We start from the raw sequence: 14995 nt of genomic DNA on the forward strand, positions 1-14995 counted from the left end.
TCGAGCCAATGACGCCACTCCTCAAATGCCCATTTCATGGCCAACAACTCCCGATTGCCCACATCATAATTTCGCTCCGCAGGCGAAAACTTCCTAGAGAAAAAGGCGCAAGGTCTCATAACAGAGCAACCAGGGCCTCTCTGCGACAAAACGGCCCCTGCTCCAATCTCTGAAGCATCCACCTCAACTTGAAAGGGAAGCGAGACATCAGGCTGGCACAAAACAGGCGCCGAAGTAAACCGACGTTTCAACTCCTGGAAAGCCTCCACGGCAGCAGGAGCCCAATTAACCACATCGGAGCCCTTCTTGGTCATATCCGTCAAAGGTTTCACAATGCTAGAAAAGTTAGCGATAAAACGACGGTAGAAGTTAGCGAAACCCAAGAACTTCTGAAGACTCTTAACTGACGAGGGCTGAGTCCAATCAAGAATAGCTCGGACCTTGACTGGGTCCATCTCCACAGCAGAAGGGGAAAAAATGAACCCCAAAAAGGGAACCTTCTGTACACCAAAAAGACACTTTGAGCCCTTGACAAACAAAGAATTTTCACGCAAAATTTTAAAGACCATCCTGACCTGCTCCACATGCGAGTCCCAATTATCAGAAAAAACCAGAATATCATCCAGATAAACGATCAGAAATTTATCCAGATAGTTCCGGAAAATGTCATGCATAAAGGACTGAAAAACTGAAGGGGCATTAGAGAGCCCAAAAGGCATCACCTAGTACTCAAAATGACCTTCGGGCGTATTGAATGCGGTTTTCCATTCATCCCCTTGCTTAATGCGCACAAGGTTGTACGCACCACGAAGGTCTATCTTGGTAAACCACTTGGCACCTTTAATCCGGGCAAACAAGTCAGACAACAGCGGCAAAGGAAACTGAAATTTGACAGTGATCTTATTTAAAAGCCGATAGTCAATACAAGGCCTCAAAGATCCGTCCTTTTTAGCCACAAAAAAGAATCCCGCACCAAGAGGGGAAGAAGACGGACGGATGTGTCCTTTCTCCAGAGACTCCTTGATATATGAACGCATAGCGGTATGTTCAGGTATCGACAGATTAAACAGTCTTCCCTTAGGAAATTTACTGCCTGGAATCAAATCTATTGCACAGTCACATTCCCTATGAGGAGGCAATGCACTGGACCTGGACTCGCTAAAGACATCCTGATAATCAGACAAGTACTCCGGAACTTCCGAAGGCGTAGAAGAAGCAATAGACACAGGCAGGGAATCCTCATGAATACCACGACAGCCCCAACTAGACACTGACATAGCCTTCCAGTCAAGGACTGGATTATGGGTCTGTAACCATGGCAGCCCCAAAACAACCAAATCATGCATTTTATGTAGAACGAGAAAACGTATCACCTCGCGGTGTTCAGGAGTCATGCACATGGTAACCTGTGTCCAATACTGCGGCTTATTTTCTGCCAATGGCGTAGCATCAATACCCCTAAGAGGGATAGGATTTTCTAATGGTTCAAGAATAAAACCACAGCGCTTAGCAAATGAGAGATCCATAAGACTCAGGGCAGCACCTGAATCTACAAACGCCATGACAGGATAAGATGACAGTGAGCAAATCAAAGTTACAGACAGAATAAACTTAGGATGCAAATTACCAACGGTGACAGGACTAACAACCTTAGATATACGTTTAGAGCATGCTGAGATAACATGTGTAGAATCACCACAGTAGTAACACAAGCCATTCCGGCGTCTATGAATTTTCCTCTCATTTCTAGTCAGGATTCTATCACATTGCATCAAATCAGGTGTCCGTTCAGACAACACCATGAGGGAATTTGCGGTTTTTCTATCACATTGCATCAAATCAGGTGTCCGTTCAGACAACACCATGAGGGAATTTGCGGTTTTTCTATCACATTGCATCACATCAGGTGTCTGTTCAGACAACAACATGAGGGAATTTGCGGTTTTGCGCTCCCGCAACCGCCGGTCAATTTGAATAGCCAGGGACATGGTATCATTCAGACCTGTGGGAATGGGAAAACCCACCATAACATTCTTAATGGCCTCAGAAAGGCCATTTCTAAAATTAGCGGCCAGTGCACACTCGTTCCAATGTGTCAGCACGGACCATTTCCGAAATTTTTGGCAATACACCTCAGCCTCGTCCTGGCCCTGAGACATAGCCAGCAAGGCTTTCTCTGCCTGAATCTCAAGATTGGGTTCCTCATAAAGTAAACCGAGCGCCAGAAAAAACGCATCAATATCAGCCAATGCCGGATCTCCTGGCGCCAACGAAAAAGCCCAATCCTGAGGGTCACCCCGTAAGAATGAAATAACAATTTTTACTTGTTGAGCAGAGTCTCCAGACGAACAAGGTTTCAGGGACAAAAATAATTTACAATTATTCCTGAAATTCCTAAACTTAAATCGGTCTCCTGAAAACAGTTCAGGAATCGGAATCTTGGGTTCAGACCTAGGATTTCTGGTAACATAATCTTGTATACCCTGCACACGAGCGGCAAGCTGGTCCACACTTGTAATCAAGGTCTGGACATTCATGTCTGCAGCAAGCTTAAGCCACTCTGAGGTAAAGGGGAAAAGAAAAAAAAAAAAAATGAGAGAGGGAAAAAAAAAACTCAAAATTTTCTTTCTTATAATCCCACTTCTGCAATGCATTAAACATTTAATACTGGCCTGGCATACTGTTATGACCCCAGTGGACAGGGTCTCAGAGGAACGTGTAAGTCTGCAAGATACAAAAATCCAGCTCATAGGGCTGTGGTAACTGGGTTGACCAAATAGCTACTCCTAACGCCAACACTAGAAGTAGCCGGGGATCATGCCTACGGTGATCGCTAGATGACTCGCGCCAGCCGGAGAATCTAACTACCCCTAGGAGAAGAAAACAAAGACCTCTCTTGCCTCCAGAGAAAGGGACCCCAAAGCAAGATACAAGCCCCCCACAAATAATAACGGTGAGGTAAGAGGAAATGACAAACACAGAAATGAACCAGGTTCAGCAAAGAGAGGCCAGCTTACTAATAGCAGAATATAGCAAGATAACTTATCTGGTCAACAAAAACCCTATAAAAATCCACGCTGGAGATTCAAGAACCCCCGAACCGTCTAACGGTCCGGGGGGAGAACACCAGCCCCCTAGAGCTTCCAGCAAAGGTCAGGATACAGATAGGAACAAGCTGGACAAAAATACCAAACAAAACAAAAGCAAAAAGCAAAGAAGCAGACTTAGCTTGAAAAACAGGAACCAGGATCAGAGGACAAGAGCACAACAGATTAGCTCTGATTTCAACGATGCCAGGCATTGAACTGAAGGTCCAGGGAGCTTATATAGCAACGCCCCTGAACTAACGGCCCAGGTGAGGATATAGAAAAAGACAGACGCTCCAGAGTCAAATCACTAATGACCACTAGAGGGAGCAAAAAGCAAAATCACAACACAGCTCTAAGCTATGCAGTCTCCTTACTTCCTGATTCCTGGCAGGGCGGGCTCTTCACCTTGAGTGACAACTCTGGTGAGGAGCAGAACTGTAGTATTAGTGGAACTATAAATCCCTATAAATTCAGTTACACATTCATCTATCAATGGTTTGTTCTAAGTCTAAACTGCTATCACAATATTTACACACAGAAATAACTGGACAGCTGAACCAGCACAAGGCTCAGGACAGGAGGAGCTAAGAGCTACTATTACAAGAAGTATTATGAGGAAAGCTGATGTTGTGGGCTGTTGACTTTGAAAGATTTATAGCAGCAGGTGATCAGGATCTGAGAGAGCGGAAGAGTGGTGAGCAGCTAACTTCTGTATAGAAATCAGTGGGCTGGAAATAGGTGATTGGGATGTTAGGAGTTAGCTCCTCTCCTGAAATGTAGATATTGTGCACATTCGGCCATGGTCTTTCTTCCACTCTGATGAAATTGTGAAGGTTGTGGCCAATCATTGGTCACTAATTATCTATAGCAGTTGCTTGACACATTGTGATGATATTGGTGGGAGACTCAGTGCTGAATTCAGAAAAATAGCTGAGGTCCAGGAGGTAAGAGCAGATTTTTTTTTAACTTAGGCAGCAACTTAGGGTTATTTTGGTCAAGTTTGTCAGTAATGAAGTAGACTACACAATTCCATACCACTGTATCCCATTTATTACTATTATTATTATTTATTTATATAGCACCATTAATTCCATGGTGATGTACAGTCATGGACAAAAATTTTGAGAATGAGACAAATATTAATTTTTCCAAAGTCTACTGCTTCATTTTTTCAAATGGCAATTTGCATATACTCCTGAATGTCAGAGTGATCAGCTTAACAGCAATTACTGTACTTGCAAAGTCAATATTTGCCCAGAAAATGAACTTTAACCCCCAAAACACATTTCAACATCATTGCAGTCCTGCCTTAAAAGGAGCAGCTAACATCGTTTTAGTGATTGATGCATTAACACAGGTGTGGGTGTTGATGAGGACAGGGCTGGCGATCAATCAGTCATGATTAAGTAAGAATGACATCACTGGACACTTTAAAAGGAGGCTGGTGCTTGGTATCATTGTTTCTCTTCAGTTAACCATGGTTATCTCTAAAGAAACACGTGCAGCCATCATTGCACTGCACAAAAATGGCGTAACAGGGAAGAGTATCGCAGCTACAAAGATTGCACCTCAGTCAACAATCTATCGCATCATCAATAACTTCAAGGAGAGAGCTTCCATTGTTGTCAAAAAGGCTCCAGGGCGCCCAAGAGAGACCAGCAAGCGCTAGGACCGTATCTTAAAACTGTTTCAGCTGCGGGATCGGACTACCAGCAGTGCCGAGCTTGCTCAGGAATGGCAGCAGGCTGGTGTGAGTGCTTCTGCATGCACTGCGAGGCGGAGACACTTTGAGCAAGGCCTGGTTTCAAGGAGGGCAGCAAAGAAGCCACTTCTCTCCAGAAAAAACATCAGGGACCGACTGATATTCTGCAAAAGGTACAGGGAGTGGACTGCTGAGGACTGGGGCAAAGTCATTTTCTCTGATGAATCCCCTTTTCGATTGTTTGGGACATCTGTACAACAGCTTATTCGGAGAAGAAGAGGTGAGCGCTACCACCAGTCTTGTCTCATGCCAACTGTAAAGCATCCTGAAACCATTCATGAGTGGGGTTGCTTCTCAGCCAAGGGAATCGGCTCACTCAGAGTCTTGCCTAAAAACACAGCCATGAATAAAGAATGGTACCAGAATGTCCTCCAAGAGCAACTTCTAGCAACTGTCCAAGAGCAGTTTGGCGCCCAACAATGCCTTTTCCAGCATGATGGAGCATCTTGCCATAAAGCAAAGGTGATACATAAATGGCTCAAGGAACAAAACATAGAGATTTTGGGTCCATGGCCTGGAAACTCCCCAGATCTTAATCCCATTGAGAACTTGTGGTCAATCATCAAGAGACAGGTGGACAAACAAAAACCAACAAATTCTGGCAAAATGCAAGCATTGATTATGCAAGAATGGACTGCTATCAGTCAGGATTTGGTCCAGAAGTTGATTGAGAGCATGCCAGGGAGAATTGCAGAAGTCTTGAAGAAGAAGGGTCAACACTGCAAATATTGACTTGCTGCATTAACTCATTCTAACTGTCAATATAACCTATTGGTACTCATAATATGATTGCAATTATATTTCTGTATGTGATATAAACATCAGACAAACACTGATAAAAACCAGAGGGCAGCAGATCATGTGAAAATATAATTTTGGTGTCATTCTCAAAATTTTTGTCCATGACTGTACATGAGACGGGGTTACATCAAAATACAAATATCACGTACAGTAAACAAAACTAACAATGACAGGCTGATACAGAGGGGAGATGACCCTGCCCTTGCAGGCTTACATTCTACAGGATTGTGGGGAAGGAAACAGTAGGTCGGGGGTTGTGGTAGCTCAGATGGTGTTGAGGTGGTCGTGTGGTCATTACAGGTTGTAAGCTTCTTTGAAGAGATGGGTTTTCATGTTCTGTTTGAAGGATCCAAATGTGGTGGATAACCGGACGTGTTGGGGCACAGAATTCCAGATGGTGGGGGATATTTGGGAGAAGTCTTGGAGGCGATTGGGTGAGTAGCGAATAAAGGTGGAGGAGAGAAGGAGGTCTTGGGAGGACTGGAGATTACGTGAGGGAAGATATTGAGAGATTAATTTGGAAATATACGGAGGAGAAAGGTTATGGATGGCTTTTAAGGTCAGTGTTAGTAGTTTAAACTGGATACGCTGGGGAAATTGGGAGCCAGTGAAGGGATTTGCAAAGAGGGGAAGCAGGAGTATGGCAAGGAGAGAGATTAATTAGTTGGGCAGCAGAGTTAAGGACGGACTGGAGGGGAGCAGGATTGTTAGAGGGTAGGCCACAAAGGAGGATGTTGCAGTAGTGACGGCGGGAGATGATTAGGGCATGCACAAGCATTTTGGTACAGTGATGGTTGAGGAAAGTATGGATTCTGGAAATATTTTTGAGCTGGAGGCGACAGGAGGAGGCAAGAGCTTGGATGTGCGGTTTGAAGGACAGGGCAGAGTCAAGGGTTACTCCAAGGCATCGGATTACTGGGACGGGGAAGTGTGAATTCATTTATTGTGATAGATAGATCAGGTAGGGAAGATGTGCAAGATGGAGGAAAAATAATTAATTCGGTTTTGTCCATATTGAGTTTGAGGAAATGAGAGGAGAAGAAGGAGGATATGGCTGATAGACACTCTGGGATTCTGGAGAGCAGAGAGGTGACATCTGGGCCAGAGAGGTAGATCTGAGTGTCATCGGCATATAGATGGTACTGAAAGCCATAGGACTTTATGAGTTGTCCAAGGCCAAGGGTATAGATTGAAAAGAGAAGAGGTCCTAGGACAGAGCCTTGAGGGACACCAACAGAGAGGGGGCAAGATGAAGAGGTAGTATGGGAGTAGGAAATGCTAAATGTGCGGTTGGTGAGGTATGAGGAGATCCAGGATAGGGCGAGGTCTTTGACACCAAAGGAAGAGAGGATCTGTAGTAGGAGGCAGTAGTCAACTGTGTCAAAGGCAGAGGACAGGTCTAGAAGGAGGAGTATAGAGAATTGTCTGTTAGATTTGGCTGTAAGTAAGTCGTTCGTAAGTTTCATCAGGGCAGTCTCAGTGGAATGGTGGGGACGAAAACCAGATTGTAGGCTGTCAAAGAGAGTTAAATGCAAGGTGAGAGGAAAGTTCAGTGTGGACATGCTGCTCAAGTAGTTTGGAAGCAAATGGGGGCAAAGATATGGGGCGATAGCTGGACATAGCGCTCGGGTCAAGGGAAGGCTTTTTGAGGATAGGTGTGGTATCTTTGAAAGCAGAGGGGAAGGTACCAGACGTTAGTGATAGATTGAAGAGATGGGTTAGGGATGGGATTAGTGTACTGGTTAGGTTGAGGAGGAGGTGGGATGGGATAGGGTCAAGTGCACAAGTGGTGAGGTGTGATTTGGAGAGAAGATGAGCAAGCTGTCCTTCAGTCATTCTGGAGAGGGAAGTTATGGGGTTAGGGCACTGGTCTGGCATACAAAGGGGTTGTGGTGGTCGGACAACAAAGACTTGCCTTGTTTGGTCTATCTTATTTTTTAAGTGTGTGGCAAAGTCCTCAGCAGAAATTAAGGAAGTCCGAGGGGGCAGTGGTGGGCGGAGGAGGGAATTAAAGGTATTGAACAACTGTTTGGGGTTGTGGGATAAAGAAGATATGAGGGATGTGAAATAGGCCTGTTTAGCAGAGGTGAGAGCTGATTTGAATAGGGGTGTGGCTTGTTTAAGTGCAGTGAAATCATCTTGTGAATGCGTTTTCTTCCAATGCCGTTCTGCAATTCTGGATACTTGCCGAAGCTTTTTAGTGATGTTATTGTGCTAGGGTTGTCTATTGATTCGGTGCACTCTGCAATGCATGACAGGGGCGACCGTGTTGATGGCTGATGCCAGAGTGTGATTGTAGAAACTAATGGCAGTGTCTGTGTCATGGAGTGAAGCTATGGAGGACAGTGGCTGAATAGAGTCAGAGAGTGTACGAGGGTCCAGATGTGCGAGGTTTCTGGGGGGGTGCACATGTTGCTGGACACGGGTGACAGGTGTGGAGGACAGGGATGAGAAAGAGAGTAGATGGTGGTCAGATAGAGGGAGAGGGGAGGTGGTGAAGTTAGATAGGGAGTAGTGATGAGCGAATATACTAAATATATTCTCGAGATTCCCCGAGCATTTGTAAGAGATCGGAGATTTAGTTTACCTCGCCGCACATGGATGATTTACAGCTACTAGCCATCAGAAGTACATGTGGGCGTTGCCTGGTTGCTAGGGAATCCCCACATGTAATCAAGCTGGCTAACAGATGTAAATCATTCAGTTGCTGCAAGGAAAACTAAATCTCTGAGCACTTACAAATGCTCGGAGGACACCCGAGTGTGCTCAGGAAATCTCGAGTAACAAGTGTATTCGATCATCACTAATAGGGAGCAGAAATGGGTGAAGACCAAGTCTAATGTGTGTTTGTATGGATGACTGAGGTGGACCACTGAGTAATTCCAAAAGATGAAGTAAGGGACATGAGTTTGGAGGTTGCTGACTGGTGGATGTCAATGGGGATGTTGAAGTCACCCATGATGAAGGTGGGAAAGTCAGCAGAGAGAAAGTGAAGGAGCCAGGTGGTGAATTGGTCAATAAAGGCAGTGGTCAGGCCCGGGGGTCGGTATATGATGACCATTTGGAGGCTGGAGGGAGAGTAGATGCAGACAGAGTGGAATTCAAAAGAGGGGAGTATAAGGGAGGGTAGAGGTGGAATTGGGTTAAAGGTACAGTTGGAAGAAAGGAGAAGGCCCACTCCTCCACCATGTCTGTTGCCAGGATGAGGAGTGTGTGTGAAGTGGAGGCCACCGTAACATAGCACAGCAGGGGAGGCTGTGTCAGAGTGTGTCAGGTATGTTTTGGTGAGGCCCAGGAAGGAAAGATTATGAGAGGTAAAGAGGTCGTAAATCACGTGAAGTTTATTGCAGATGGAGCGGACATTCCAGAGTGATCCAGAGAGAGGGAGCAGGGTGGTGGGCGTCAAGGGCACGGATTTGAGGTGGGCAAGATTTCGGGTGTTTATGTTGGGTTGGGAGCAATAGAAAGGGGGTAATAATGATCAGGAAAGTTGGGTAATGGTGATGGGTTTGGGATTGCAGCCAGAGGACATACCTGGAATAGCAGATGGATACAGAGTGAGAAGGATCAGGAAAGTTGGGTGATGGTGATGGGATTGGGATTGCAGCCAAATGACATACGAGGAATAGCAGACGGATACAGGGTGAGAAGGCTCAGGAAAGTTGGGTGATGGTGATGGGATTGGGATTACAGCCAGAGGACATACCCGAGGATGAAGCAGATCGATTGTCAGATTGATAGCAATAATGAAGCATAGTAATAATAATAATGAAGCATCTATAGCAGGGGGTATTTTTCTAGCGTATTTCTGCTATTATCCTTTTAGAGCCATCCATATAGAGACAGACCTTTTATAACTATAGATATATTGTAGAATTTACATTATTGCTTTTTTAATGGTGAAACCCTAAAGATATCACTCTATGGTAGTAATAGTCTCTTATATAATTGAATATTGAGTGTTTGAATCACAGATAGGCATGATGTTGCTAGTGACAAAGGATGGTTGCTTTTTAAAGGTGTAGTCTCAAGTTATTAAATTGCTTTATTTTTTAGACAGCATGAAATTGGATTGCAATTCATTTGCTTTTTCTATCTGCTGTAATTTTCCTGCAATGCATGCTTTTATCTTACATAGTGTACAGCTGGTTTCCATAGAGCTCAGTCACAAGTGCCTGCCCAGCTGTTATGCCAAGAGACTTTGAATATAAGTATAGATTTTTTTTTTAGAATTCATATAACATCCTGCAACTATTAATAAAAGATTTTCAAGTAGTGGACGACTCCTTTACTTTGTGTATCTGCGTCAACACTCTAAATTTTGGTTATCTTGCTTAGTTAAAAGCTAAAGGGATTGTCTGGTGAATAAGACATTATCTTTAAAGAGAATAGGCTGAATAAAAAAAAAATAGACCCTCGTCAATTCCCTATAGCTCCTATTCCCAAAGCACCATTGCTTAGTCTTTGCTGGTATTTATTTCCTGGTTTAATCCTGATATAACATAAATGGCAAAATAATACCTGCCTCAGCCAATCTCTGCCTTAAGCGAGTCACCGCTGTGCCCGATGTTTGGAATTTCTTACATATTCTGGTGTGCTGAAACTGGATCAGCAATTAGACACTTATGGGGCCTGGGAAGCTAAGGAACAAGGTCTCCAAAGGCATTTTTTTTTACCAAATCTTAACCTATTTGAAAAAAAATATTTTTTAACCACTGGTCAAACTTTTAACAATTTTAATGAATTTCCATATATGATTTGCTGTCATTTTTGAATAATTTTTCATGAAAAGTGCAGTGACATGTTTTTATGCTCCAGGTTGCTCCTGTTTTTCAGGACCGCCAATGCAACAAGGGACTTGGGAAATTGTCCAGTTTTCTAAACCATAATTTGGGAACCAACTTTGAGACCCATTGCATGGTTGTCTTTCACATTTCTCTTCAACTTCACCAACATCTCTCTCACTTGTAGTTTTCTTCATTTCTTGACTTCTATTCAGTTTTTCAGGCTTTGAATAGTTTTGGCAGCAATTATTCCTGCATATTGATTTTTCCGTTCACAATTAAATAAGTATATATGAGCATAAAGGCTCTTTGTATGAGATATCATTACAGAATTCTTCAATTTAGCTGAAATATTACTAAGCAAAACAGCGCCAATTAGTAAACCAAGGTCTAATAAGTTCAACCTCTAATTAAGTGTCTATTATTGATGTAATAGGATATTTACAATCTGACAAATTATTCCTCTATACTGCAATAACTTTAACGAGGCGAACCTCATTTAATTAGTTGTTTACTTTATAAAGGTTACTTCTGTGATGCTCCCACATTTATCAGTCCATTTGTGTGATAATACAGACTCCGCTTTCTGCACCACTGTGAGCCTATAATTAGTGTATAGATAAATGAGGATGTATGATATGGGCCTATTAGGAGTTAAGTGAATGTATAAATTTGGAGGTGAAATTCTCACAAATCAACATAATCAATGCTTATTTTTACGAATCCACAGAATGGTAATGAATGGATGGATCCATTGCAATGAAATGGTGAAGTCATGCAATCGGGTCATGTCATGCATGGAAATGTAACCAGTGATGCCTCTACAGCGGGTACGCAAGTAGTGGAAAGCTACTATCTGGAATTTTTGGACCCTATAGAGCCAAGAAATTTTCTCCCCCATTGCTAGGTATGGGGGGGACAGGATATGCTACATGCGCTGTCTGTCTCTGCTTCATGGATGCCTTTCTTTAAAATAACTCCATTGGGTATGAAGGCAGTGCGATCACAAACCTACTAGCTACATCACTTGACCTTGTTCTCATTTTCTAAAAGGAAAGATGTCTGCTTGTTTTTAGATATAGGAGTAGCAGTATCATATAAATATAATATATATTATATCCACCAATAAAAATTGTGCCTTTTCAATAGTGATCTGATATGCCAGCCATGAAAAGTCTAGTGTAGAAACCATATGTAAATGAAGCAGGAAGTGCATCTGTGACAACTTCTTCCAATTGCTTCAACATGCTTCCAGTGCAGTTCCTGACAAATGTCCATACTTTTTTCATGCCAGGTTTTACAGAGGTTGTTTTATTTAGCAAAATATCAAGTCATATGGATGCTATGGGGGGCAAAATAGACTCATTCCTTGAAATGAGCAGATAAATACACGGAGGATCTAGTTCCAGTTGAATTTTTTGAGATTCATGGTGTCACACAAATTCAAGCATTTATAGATTCAATTTGCCATTTGCATTACAAAAAACCTTGTTCCACACTATTTCCTACACTGCTGAAGCAACAGAGAGTGGGTTTAACCCCTTTCCAACAATGGATATAAATTTACACCGATGTCGTACTCCCTCCCTTTGATGTGGGCTCCGGCGGTGACATGTGAACAGCTGACATGTGCCCGGAACAGCCGCGGGTGGAATCACGATCCACTCGTAGATAGGGGTGGATTAAGGGTAGCCAGGGCCCCGGGCTGTTCAGATACTGTGGGCCCCCCGATCATGCGATGGGGTCATGCGATGGGGTCATGTGACGAGGTCATCATATACAGTACAGACCAAAAGTTTGGACACACCTTCTCATTTAAAGATTTTTCTGTATTTTCATGACTATGAAAATTGTAAATTCACACTGCAGACATCAAAACTATGAATTAACACATGTGGAATTATATACTTTACAAAAAAGTGTGAAACCACTGAAAATATGTCTTATATCCTAGGTTCCTCAAAGTAGCCACCTTTTGCTTTGATGACTGCTTTACACACTCTTGGCATTCTCTTCATGAGCTTCAAAAGGTAGTCACCGGAAATAGTTTTCACTTCACAGGTGTGCCCTGTCAGGTTTAATAAGTGGAATTTCTTGCCTTATAAATGGAGTTGGGACCATCAGTTGTGTTGTGCAGAAGTCTGGTGGATACACAGCTGATAGTCCTACTGAATAGACTGTTAGAATTTGTATTATGGCAAGAAAAAAGCAGCTAAGTAAAAAAAAACGAGTGGCCATCATTACTTTAAGAAATGAAAGTCAGTCTGTCCAAAAAATTGTGCAAACTTTGAAAGTGTCCCCAAGTGCAGTTGCAAAACCATCAAGAGCTACAAAGAATCTGGCTCACATGAGGACCACCCCATGAAAGGAAGACCAAGAGTCACCTCTGCTTCTGAGGATAGGTTTATCCGAGTCACCAGTCTCAGAAATTGCAGGTTAACAGCTGCTCAGATTAGAGACCAGGTCAATGCCACACAGAGTTCTAGCAGCAGATACATCTCTACAACAACTGTTAAGAGGAGACTTTGTGCAGCAGGCCTTCATGGTAAAATAGCTGTTAGGAAACCACTGCTAAGGACAGGCAACAAGCAGAAGAGACTTGTTTGGGCTAAAGAACACAAGGAATGGACATTAGACCAGTGGAAATCTGTGCTTTGGTCTGATGAGTCCAAATTTGAGATCTTTGGTTCCAACCACCGCATCTTTGTGCGATGCAAAAAAGGTGAGCGGATGGACTCTACATGCCTGATTCCCACCGTGAAGCATGGAGGAGGAGGTGTGATGGTGTGGGGGTGCTTTGCTGGTGACACTGTTGGGGATTTATTCAAAATTGAAGGCATACTGAACCAGCATGGCTACCACAGCATCTTGCAGCGGCATGCTATTCCATCCTGTTTGCGTTTAGTTGGAAAATATTTTTTTTTTCAACAGGACAATGACCCCAAACACACCTCCAGGCTGTATAAGGGCTATTTGACCAAGACGGAGAGTGATGGGGTGCTACACCAGATGACCTGGTCTCCAGAGTCACCAGACCTGAACCCAATCGAGATGGTTTGGGGTGAACTGGACCGCAGAGTGAAGGCAAAAGGGCCAACAAGTGCTAAGCATCTCTGGGAACTCCCTCAAGATTGTTGGAAGACCATTTCCGGTGACTACCTCTTGAAGCTCATCAAGAGAATGCCAAGAGTGTGCAAAGCATTCATCAAAGCAAAAGGTGGCTACTTTGAAGAACCTAGAATATAAGACATATTTTCAGTTGTTTCACACTTTTTTGTTAAGTATATAATTCCACATGTGTTTATAGTTTTGATGTCTTCAGTGTGAATTTATAATTTTCATAGTCATGAATATAAAGAAAAATCTTTAAATGAGAAGGTGTGTCCAAACTTTTGGTCTGTACTGTACCTGAACCAGATTATTCCAGAAAAATAGTTGCTGTGTGAAACTATAACCTGTCAAATATCCATTGATCTAGTCAATTTACCGTTCTGTTAGGAAGAAAAAAAAACACAATACTATCACCATAAGTGCCAGTATTCACAGGAGATCTGTACTTAGTATGCAGTGTGTTGTGATTCGGTTTGTGGGCTCCCCCGGTGGTCTCTTGTGGTACTGGTGTCCTGCAAGCTTTGCCTTCTCAGTTCACCTGTTCCTATCAGGATGTGGGAGTATCCTATTTAACCTTGCTCCTCAGTCATTCTAATGCTGGCCATCAATGTATCCAGAGTGATTCTGTTGCATGTTCCTGCTCCCAGTTTTCTGCTCAGCTAAGTTGGACACTTTAGTCCTTAAGTCTATTTTTGTATGTTTTGTCCAGTTTGCACTTATGTGAATCTCTGCAGCTGGAAGCTCTTGTTGGGCTGAAATTACCACTCCAGTGGCATGAGTTGTCACATGAGTTAAGGTAATTTCAGGATGGTGTTTTGAAGGGTTTTGCAGCTGACCGCGAAGTCCTCTGTTGTATCTTTCTGCTATTTAGTTAGCGGGCCTCTCTGTGCTAAATCTGCTTTCATACTACGTGTGTCTTTTCATCTGCTCTCACCGTTATTATATGTGGGGGGCTGCTATCTCCTGTGGGGACATTCTCTGGAGGCAAGCCAGGACTGTGTTTTCTTCTACCAGGGGTAGTTAGTTCTCCGGCTGGCGCTCGGCATCTAGAGACAACGCAGGAATGCCCCCTGGCTACTTCTAGTGTGGTGTGTAGGTTTAGCATCGCGGTCAGCTCTAGTTTCCATCACCCGAGAGCTTGTCCGTTTATTCTATGCTTCTGATGTTTCCTTGCCATTGGAAACCATAACAGTATGGCCAGCCCAAATGTTTAATCTATAGGCTGAAGCAGGAGAGAAAAGGAACTGTGTGAAACCTTTTTTTTTTTTTTTTTCCTTCCTCTGAAGTTGCACTCCAGCTCTAATTGCAGTCTCCTGTTTTCCTCTCCTCTTAACCCCTGAATGGCTCAGACTTTATCTGTTGAAATATGGATCCCCAGAGTCTGGCTACCAATTTGAATAATCTTGCCTCTAAAGTTCAGAATATACAAGATTTTTTGTTACATGCTC

The sequence above is a fragment of the Ranitomeya variabilis genome, chromosome 4 (assembly GCF_051348905.1).
Source record: "Ranitomeya variabilis isolate aRanVar5 chromosome 4, aRanVar5.hap1, whole genome shotgun sequence".
NCBI lineage: Eukaryota > Metazoa > Chordata > Amphibia > Anura > Dendrobatidae > Ranitomeya > Ranitomeya variabilis.